Below are 10,808 nucleotides of genomic sequence, written 5' to 3'. Positions count from 1 at the left end.
TCGTTGCCTCAAGTAAAGTATGCCTCGGATGTTTTGGTGCACTCTGGTATTACTGACTCTACTACAAATCAACCACCACTCGATCCTAATGTTTGCTTGACTCCGTTTGATGGAATTTCTCTTGAGGATGTTAGTCTCTATTGTCAGCTTATCAGCAGTCTTATTTATCTGATAGTTACTCGTCCTGACATTGCATATGGTGTTCACATTGTTAATCAGTTCATGGCTACCCCTCGGACCAGTCATTTTACTACTGTTCTTCGCATCCTCCGTTATGTCAAAGGTACTTTAAGGCATGGACTTCAGTTTTCTTCCCAGTCTTCCTTGGTTTTATCAGGCTATTCTGATACTGATTGGGTTGGTGACCCTAGTGATCGACGTTCTACCTCCAGTTAATGTTCCAACCTTGGTGATTCTCTCATTTCTTGGTGTAGAAAGAAACATTGCGTTGTTTCCTGTTCTAGTACAGAGTCTGAATATCGTGCTCTGGCTAATGCTATGTCAGAATTCTTGTGGCTTCATTGGTTTCTTGTTGATATGGGAGTCCCTCAGTCGCCTGCCACTATATTTCATTGTGACAATCGTAGTGCTATTCAGATTGCTCACAATGATGTCTTTCATGAACGTACCAAGCATATTGAGAATGATTGTCACTTTGTTCGTCATCATCTCCTAAGCGAAACTCTGATGTTACGCTCTATTTCCACCGTTGAGCAACCCACCGACATTCTCACAAAAGATTTACCTCTTGGTCTTTTTCTCCAACTACTTAACAAACTTAAGTTGGTTCCTACCTTACCACCTTGAGTTTGAGGGAGGGGGAGGGTGTGAATGTATACTAAGTCATGTGAATACTAAGTCTCTTGTATACTAGGTCTTATTTGGAGAGTCTTAAGGCTTTGGTTAATTTAGTTAGACTCTATTCTTATGGAGTTCATACAGTATTTATACTCCTGTACAGTTTCTTGTAAAATCACATTTAATACATCTTTCACAGTAATACATACAATTTTACCTAGAAATTGTATTTAAAAAAAAAATCAAATTCAAGAATATTTTGTCGTTCTTCCCGTATGATGTGTCCATTTCTTATGGAAAAAAGGCAGAAAACTTTATTAAAAAAATTGTATCTTTTTAATCAAATTCAATAGCATTTTGTCTTTTTTCGTATAATCTTGGTTTTTTTTCTCGTAAAATCATGGTTGATTTCTTACGGGGAAAAGGCAGAAAATGTTACCTAAAGATTGGATTTTTTAAAATCAAATTCAATAGGATTCTGTCTTTTTTCCGTAAGGTCCTGGTTGATTTCTTACGAAAATAGGCATAAAACTTTATTGAAAAATAGATTTTTTTTAAAAACCCCCCATTTTTATAACTTCATTTTCAAACCCGATTTAAACCCCATTTTTTAGAAAAATAAACCTTGAATTTCTATAAAGATACTTTGTAGAATCCAACATAAACGAAAATTCAGGCACAAACGATGAGGATTCTTTGAGAGAGGAAGTGAGATTTTTTGAGAGAGAAGGGAAACTTTCGAGAATATACTTTTGGGACTAAATTTGATCATTTAAAGGGACCTCAAATGCCAAAAGAGTTTAGCCATCTTTATGAGCTAAGGACCAAGAGATCCATGATTCAAATCCCCTATACCATTTGTACTAAAACAAGTGTCAATTTTCCAAAAAAACCCAAACATTTCTTTTTGTTTTTCCTAGAGGTATTTTAGTAACTTCTATAAGTGCCACCCTCCAATTAAAATCTAAAAAAAATAAAAAAGATGTTAGAAAAAGTAATTTTTTAAAAAAGGTGTTAGTTTTGAAAGGTAAAAATTTTTTTCGGTTATCAATAGAATTTTCCTTTTTTTTTCTTTTGTCATCACAGTTTTTTACCTTTTTGTTTTTTGAGACATTATTATACATAGTGTTATATGTGGACTAAAACATAGTTTTTAATCTCATATTGATATTAGACACTAAATAAAACATAGTTTTTGATCTCATATTGATAGTAGACACTAAATATGTAAATTTATGTTAGTTCATATACCTTTTTATGAATATAAAGGCCCATTGCTGTTTGGTTATACTATAGAAGGACGATATGTACATATGGTTAGGTATATGGATGGTCATATGTACATACCGATGTTTGGCATATCACATATAATAATATGTACAATTATTTGCAAATCTTTTGTACACGATGTTTGACATATCACATATAACAATAAAAAAGAAAAATAGGTCAATGACCTATATACACAATTGAAAGTTCAATGAATTATTAGATACAAAAGCGAAAATTTAGAAATTTTTTAAACACAATATTTAAATTCTAGGGATATGTAAGACACACAATTGATAGATTCACGTCCTTTCGATCCCATCCTACCGAACTTTTTAAAAAGTTTCTCTCTTTTGACTTTTAAGTGTGAAGGGTGCAATAGTTCTTCCTCATATGTATCCTATATTCCACAAATTTTTAAGACTCAACCCCACCATCATTTCTACTTCAAAAGATTCATTGATTTCGTATTAGACACATGCTTTATATTCATTTAAATGCACATGACAATATTTTCATTTTTGTTTTTTTCAAATGAAAATCTATAGAAGAATATACAACTTATTCAAATTTAAGATAATGATTGTAACGTCTATCAATATTTCAGCTAATGTAATGGGATGAAATTAAACATTTAGGATAAAAAAAAAAATTAAGTACAATTATTGGGTAGGATCAAACTTTCGACTATTAGAGAGGAAAATCATGTTAATTACCATCGAATTAAACTCATTTTTGTAATTTAAGACAAAATTTGATACATTTCACTGAACTTCAAAATGAATATTTTCCATATAATAATTATTGAAGTGAGAAAGACGGACAATTATGAGAAAGAATACTTGTAGTCGTAAAACTTTAAGGGAAAAAAAATCCACCAGTCGAAACTAATCGAATGGACATTAGTTGATTGGGTTCAACTGAACTTTGTTGGATTTTTATTTCGTGAAAGAAGTAATACTTTCATAAATTGAAACATCGATTATTTTAATGTCATAATTTTAAGATTGGGTTAAAACAATCAAAATAGATGATGTAATTTCATTTACAAATTTAACTTTCATATTAGGTTCAATTTATACTTTCTTCCATTTGAATGCGTCATGTTTAAATTTGGTCAAGTAACTACTTCTGTTTTATTCTATTTTTGGAGAATTACTAAGTTGTTAGTTTATAATAACAATTTGTTTCTTTATTTGCAGGATCTCATTTCAGTTTGAAGAGTTTTTCTTCTTTCATTTTTAATCTTGAGTTGAGTTGAAAGCAAGTTTCAAAAAATTCTATCAGACAAACATCGAAGTCTGATTGCAACTCGTGTAGAGCAAATAATTGTCTTTAGGACAACACTTGTCAGAATCATGTCTCAACTACTTATTGACTTTTCCACAAGATCTTGAGTCTTTTTTTTTAATGTTATTTCAATTTTATAATCTGATTGTTTTATGTGGCATACTCGTACGTATATACTATAATGATCTGTATTCAGTTAAAGTATGATCAATTTGCTATTGTTATTTAACTCTTATATACATCGTTTCCCCCCAACAAAGTTCAGTGAGATCAATTTTGTTTCATGGAAAATTGATTGGCCAATCAATTGGCAAGCTCAAAAGAAGCCTCAAATTGACTGACCAACTAAACTGCACATATGTTATAAAACAAATGTGCAAGTTTTTAGCAACCTCAAAATTAACGACTGGTTTTTAGGTTACCGTTACCTATGTTTTTTTAAAAAAATATATTATTATTATTATGTTCAACTTTTATTCTCTATCTCATCTATCTTCTCATCTCTTCCTTCTTCCTTTCTCCTTTCATTTTTATTTTTATTTTTATTTTTTATTTATTTTAATTTCAAACTTCAAACTGAAAAAAAAAAAAAAAAAAAAAAAAATCACTGACCAGAAAATTCACTATCGAAAAATTATAATAAATCTCTACTCTAACCCCGTTACAAAAATACTCTCTCAAAGTCATATATTTATCATATGATAGAGGTAGTATACCAAACTTAAAGTGCTTTAAATTGGAATAACTGAAATCAAAGGTATAGTCTTCTCTTATAATGCTTCGAATCCATCATTTTCTTCCTTTTAGATATGGGACAACTGCAATTTTAATATTTTGATTTTGTCAAAATGTAACAAATACCACCTGACAAGATATTTGAAGAATCTACCACTTTGGCTACAACAATTGTCTTCACCGACAATCATAATTTTCAACTTAGAGAATTAACTTATTTCATCATAAAGAGTAGACTATTTGGAATACCACCTTCCAAGATTTTTCTTTTTCGCCAAATGCCGATAAACTTTGTTAAAATTTAAGGTACAACTTCCTCCTACTTGCCTGAGTCGGAAGTTTTTCAACCATTGATACAACTTCTACCATACCTTGCATAACTGCCAAGCCAATACCTCTATGGGAACTTATGAAACCACTAACATCACATTCTCCATCATGGTCCTCAATGCAAGCACAACTGTTAGTAATATAAGAGGTACTTCAGATATTGAATCCAATGGAACTGATGTAACAAAAGTTCTAAAGTGAACTGGACTTTCCTAAAAAGGTGAAAATGCAAGCTAACAGGAAAAAATAGTTGAGAGATGGTTGGTTGTCTGAAAACAGACTAAAAATGACAATAATAAAAGATGAACTCAAATATGTACATACCCTTTGATCGAAGAAGGTCATTTTTCATGCAATTGCAATTTTGACTCGAGCTTTACCATGGTAAACTAACTTCAACACTTATTTGACCTTCTACAAACAATTTTTAGGAGTTTGAGCCATTAAACCCATATGTTTATGATCAATGTGAACTTAGAAAAATGAGAACACAATCCAAGGTCTTAAAGGATTCGCCCTATGTTTAAAGTAAAAAACAAAGTCTTATATCTATAAGATCTTTTTCTAGATTGCTTTTATAAAAACTATGTTTTATCTAACTCTTTCCGTATTAGATTCTACTTTTGCATACTAATCTTAGTGATCTATCTAGACTAATAGAAATAAACTTATAAAAGTAATCATGCTATTGAAAGAGTAAAGTTACTTTTTTAGCATGAAAGGCTTATATCCTTTCTTGAGATATTTACATATTTAAACCCTACGAAAGAATTTAGCTTACAATGAAAGAACTGAAAACAAATGTTGAGAAAACAGATAAAAAAACAAGACAAATGAGAGTGAAAATATCAATCTTGAACTTGCATTAAAATGATACACTGAAATACACAACTTGAAGGTAAAAATGACTTGACATTGTAAAGAAATATGAAAAAGTACACAAAGTGAATGAATCATATAGTACTGGACCTGTACATTGTAGAAATTGGAAAGTACAAGAAGAAATAAATAACACAACCCGAGAGGTCACCACAACATTACTCAAATAAATAACCCAACATCTTCTTTCAAGGATAGTTGGGTATTAATGCTCTAGGTCTTTCGATAAGAGTGGATTGAATGGGCAATAAACTCAAAAAGATTACAAGTTCAAGGAAGTGAAAAATACTAGAAAACAGAATACTACGCTAAGCAAAAGTAAGGAACTCTGTGTTGTATCTTATGTTTTGAGTCCTTGATTCTATGCCCTTTTTATAGCTTCTATGTATGCTATGTGTCAACCCATTTCAAATTTTCCCTCTACCTTAGAATAAAGTGTGAAGACGCTAAACATCACTTCTCTTTGTGACATCTAATGTCCCAACTCTTAACATATTCTGTACTCAAAATCAAACTTAAACTTTCAAACCAATTTTCGTTATAAATCATTGGATAACAACCTCAAATTAGTTTACCTTCATTAACAGAATTTAAGAACACAACCTAGTTTAATTTCAAATTTATGTTTATAAAATATTTATAGACCAACTGTAGAGTTTGTTTATAACAAAACATTCTTTGGTATGCAACTCACAAGTTCTGACTACCACTATTGTTGTGACACCCTTAAAATCATGTACATACAATGCAGCAGATGTCTATCAAGACTAGCGGCATTTGACGGCTCAGTAGGCACCTGAAACTTGATCGCTATTTGGGGGGGAACAAAAATATTGAAAAATATGAGCTAAAGCCCAGTGAGTGGTAAGTTTATATGAACATAAAGTTTATCTTTCTAAACAGTTGTAATTATTCCAGAAAACATTTCATAAATAGCTTCAACATATAAAGTGGAAATTGTTCAAATACAATTTATTCATTCAGTGGCATGATCATAATTCCATAATACCACAAGATATAATCACACATATGAGCTTATGAAATGTCATACCAAATTTGTACCCAAATCTTTGTTTACCATATCAATATATCCCAAATATGTGACAGTAGTCAGCGTACACACATTTTGTATCACTAGTGGAACATGCGATCATACTCAACTCACACACATTCGGTACATCTGGTATTGCTAGAGAATAGTAACAATAGTAAGGCAATCTCATGACTCCAAGCCATCAACATATCTCATCACAACTATGGTGGCACTATAGAAGCACACGCACGTAGCCCATACATAAATCACATCTCAGGTACTAAAATCTTGTGGCTTGGAAACCATTTTTCACAAATCATCATAAATATCATTCATATAAAATAAGTCATCTCAGTTTTCAAATATTTCATTAAATCCATTATTAAATCACATTTGGTTCTTAAGTCACATAATCATGTTTAAATCAAATCCTGACCAAAATACATATCATAAAGTAATCATGGAAAACCAAAAACTATTGTTTAAATCATTACTGAAAACATAATTATGCCAAAATAGATCATGCCAGAAACTTTATTGCAAATCATAGCATACTACCATGGTATATATATAAGGTTTATAACAAAGTGTTTGGAAATATCCACACACAATTACGAGCACATGTTCCTAGAACTATAGGCTCTACCAATCTCCGTTTAACCTGAAAAATGATTCACAAGGTAACTGATCACCTCCTGCAAATTAACCCAACTCTGAACCATTCCTTAGCTTCAACCAAAACCAATTTGAGCTCAACTAAACCCTAATTTTTTATATATTGGGAATTATTGCTCAACTCAAAAATTCCAAATTAGCCTAAAATTCATCTTAAAGCCCAAAATTACTCAGTTTAGGGATACAATCTCGAGAAAATATCAACTAAGCTAAAAAAAAAAAATAGCTCACCAGAATACCAAATGGCCAAAACAAAGCCAATGGGCAGCTGTGGGCGATAGAAGGCATGTGGATAGGCATCACTGGGCACTGGGCATTCACACTGGGTGTTAGGGCGTGCGCATAGGGACGTGCTGGTGTGCGGGACGAGTGCCCTCGAGTAGATGGATGGGCAGACGAGCAGATGACACATGAGCAAGGGCAAACGTATGCGCGTGAGGGTGAGCAACAAGGCATGACAGCAACGAACCCGAGGCATGTGTAGGGTGAGCGATAGTGCGCGCAAGGCACAAGCGAGCATGTTTTTTACTAGCACCGATCATCTTCAACGCGCAAGGCACAAGCGAGCATGGTTTTGACTAGCACCAATCAATTTCAACCTCCATACCCCTATTTTTTTCCCTATTTTTTGACGAAACTCCGACGTTAAAAAACACAAAATCTAGCCAAGAAAAGCTTGATTAACCACTGCAGAACTCGAGAGAAACATTAGAACTTACTTACCATCAAGTTTGAAGCCACGAATTTGCCTCTAACTCCACAGCCAAGCCCTACAGACCATCGATAAAACAATTTTATGGAAATGATTTGATTGGAATCTCTGGATTAGGGTTCATCATGTTGAAAATTCATATTTTACTGTGGTTTATGAAAATGAATTTCAAGCCACTGGATTATGTACCCAGGATATGTTAGCATACATACATATGATTGGGATTGACAAGCGTACTTTGTGTGGGTTTGGCTGGGATTGTCAATATACCTTGAGTACGTCTATATACTAGCAGGGTAATGGATATGGGGTTTGGTGTGGTTTTCTGAATCGTGGATGGGATTTCTGTGAACCTTATCCTTGATATGTTTGAGAAAATTTATGATCAGCCCTTTTCTACTGCCAGTAATTCAAACCCGTGGAAAAACATTTAAAACATATTTATTTTTGGGCTAAAAATATCCTTAGATTACCTACTTGGCCCATAAGCCACAGATCCCAAGTTTGCGAAAAACTTAAGAGAGTTATGAAAATCTTAAGGGATCAGGTTATGAAAATTTTAAGGGGTCAGGTTTATAAAAACTTAGGGGTGGTAAGCCTTAGGAACCAGGTTTACAAGTTTATAAAAACTTGGGAAAGAAGAGTTATAAAAACCTAGTGGAGTTCGTCAGGTTGTGAAAGCCTAGGGAGAAAGGTTGAGGAAACCTGGGGACGATCGGTGGTTTGGTAAAAACCTTAAAAGTTGGATCAAGAAGTTAAGATATATTAGCATTACATAGGAGAAAATAAACACAATGTTCAGGTTGTTTATAGATAGGTTTGAAGTATGCAAAATAATTTGTACGAACTATGCAATTGGTTTCAGATTATTCAGATAAATTAAATCGTGTTGTTACTTAAATAAGTTTGCAAGAGTTTTCGAGAGGACCAAGTTCAAGTGGATAGTAGGTATCACAAAAGGGTGGTATTCACTATCCTCACAACTCCTTCCGGGTTATAGAGGTTGTTACGAAAACGACAATTAAAGAACAAAAAAGGAACATAGAGATAGAGAAGATCAACACATAGATATACGTGGTTCACTAACAGTGTGTTAGCTACGTCCACGAGCAGAGGGAGAACAATATTATTTGAGAGAATGTTTTCAGAAATTACATCAAAACGACACCTCTAGGGTTAGAGAGTTTATATAGCGCACTACTGTAAACCCTAGGGTCATAATCATAAATAACTGTAAATAAATAAATATGCTGAATACAAAATATGAATAGGTTTTGGGGGCAAGACCCCCGTACTTGGTTGTTCGAAGCGCCAACAAACAGATTCAAGGCATTTCAACAAATCTCCACCTTGACTTGAATTCTCTCCCAGATAATAGATGTACCAAATACAACATAAATCAATATCGCCAGCTAGGGTCATAATCATAAATAACTGTAAATAAATAAATATCTGAATACCAAAATATGAATAGGTTCTGGGGGCAAGACCCCCGTACTTGGTTGTTCGAGCGCCAACAACAGATTCAAGGCATTTCAAACAAATCTCCACCTTGACTTGAATTCTCTCCCAGATAATAGATGTACCAAATACAACATAAATCAATATCGCCAGACGTACCCAAACTTCTCCCTCATGCCTCAAAGTGTCCCACAAAGGGGACCACTAATAATTCAAACATTCAGCAAGTCCAAACAATGTTGAAATTGCCTTGTGGAATCGGTTGGTGAACATATCAGCAGGGTTATCAGCACTACATTTTCATCACTGTTAACTCTCTGCTACCCTTAAGAAGTGATATCTTACTCTATGTTTGCTTCAGGTTCTCTCATGATAAACTGATCCTTGGCTAGGCATAATTGTACTCAAACTATCACAATATTACAAATAGATTGGTCCATTGATGCAAACCAAGATCACCAACTAACCCCTTCAGCCAATATTCCCTCTTTGTAGCTCCTGTCAAGGCATGTTACCGCTGCTTCAGTTAGTTGACAAAGATAACTAATAGTTTAAGGTTGCTTTCCCAACTAACAACGAACCACCTAGGAGTAAACACATAGCCAGTCTCTAGACCTCTCTACTTCAACATCTCCAGCATAGTCAGCAATTCAGAAATAACCGGTCACCAAAACATTCAGTGCAATTCCCATAAAATCAGACCAACAGACAATGTACCTCAAGGTTAACGAAAAATCCTTTTACGGCTTGCCAATGCTCTTTCCCAGGTTGAACCCTATGACCAGCTGAACAACACTAACAGCATGGGCCAAAGATTAGGCCTAGTGCAGAGCCCCGCCCGTCCCCCCCACCCCCCCCCCCCCCCCCCGCCCCCCCGCCGCGCCCCCCCTCCCAGAGCATACATCAAACTTCCCATTGGTACCTGAGCATAAGGAACATGGGACACATCTAATGTATTCCTTCTCAACTGTCAGACTATGGTGAAGCACAGATGACAAACGACATTACAGCACTAGGTATCTATAGCTAGCTGATGACATACCAAACCTAGACAATATGTTCTAAATTATATCCTTTATGTGACAAAGAAAGCTTATTTTTATCTCCTGGTCCCTATAAATCTCCATACCCAAAATTTATCGAGCAGCACCCAAATCCTTCATATCAAACTCGCACTGGAGAAAGATTCTTCAATTTCAGAATATCAGACTTGGACTTGCAGCTAAGGTATATTCACTATATATAAACAGTGATAATCATCGAACCATCATCAAACTTGTTTTGATTTATACACTCACAATCATACAGACTCCTGTTTATAGCCAAGTCCACTCATATATGCGTGTCAAACGTTTGTTACCACCCTTGATGACTGCTTTAACGCGCATACAAAGAGTTTCTTCAATTGCAAACATTAATCCTTCTTTATCTGGATACTGGAACCCATCTAGTTGGGTCAAATAATCTTCTTCTCCCAACTCCTTATGTAAGAAACTGTTCCTTCACTCTAGTTGTTCAAGTTCTAAATATTAATTGTGCTTATATAGCTAGTAACCACCTGATAGAAGTATGTCTGAACTACTGTGAGAAACATATCATTAACAATTCTTCCCCTTTGTGTGAACC

At 34.2% G+C, this 10,808-nt stretch overlaps 1 long non-coding RNA gene across 2 annotated transcripts; it reads right to left on the bottom strand.

Annotated features, from left to right (window-relative positions):
* Positions 1-4,132: 4,132 nt before the first annotated feature.
* LOC120091470 lies at positions 4,133-8,058 on the bottom strand. Of its 2 annotated transcripts, XR_005485718.1 has the most exons (3): positions 7,733-8,054; positions 7,241-7,630; positions 4,133-4,552 (listed from the first exon to the last, which is right to left on the bottom strand). It is a non-coding gene; the product is annotated as an uncharacterized LOC120091470 (long non-coding RNA). The 2 variants fall into 2 exon arrangements; XR_005485717.1 differs by lacking the exon at positions 4,133-4,552 and having other exon boundaries at positions 6,829-7,630; positions 7,733-8,058.
* Positions 8,059-10,808: the final 2,750 nt, after the last annotated feature.

This window comes from Benincasa hispida, chromosome 11 (genome assembly GCF_009727055.1).
Source record: "Benincasa hispida cultivar B227 chromosome 11, ASM972705v1, whole genome shotgun sequence".
Lineage (NCBI taxonomy): Eukaryota > Viridiplantae > Streptophyta > Magnoliopsida > Cucurbitales > Cucurbitaceae > Benincasa > Benincasa hispida.
This window is presented reverse-complemented; position numbering and strand designations above follow the sequence as displayed.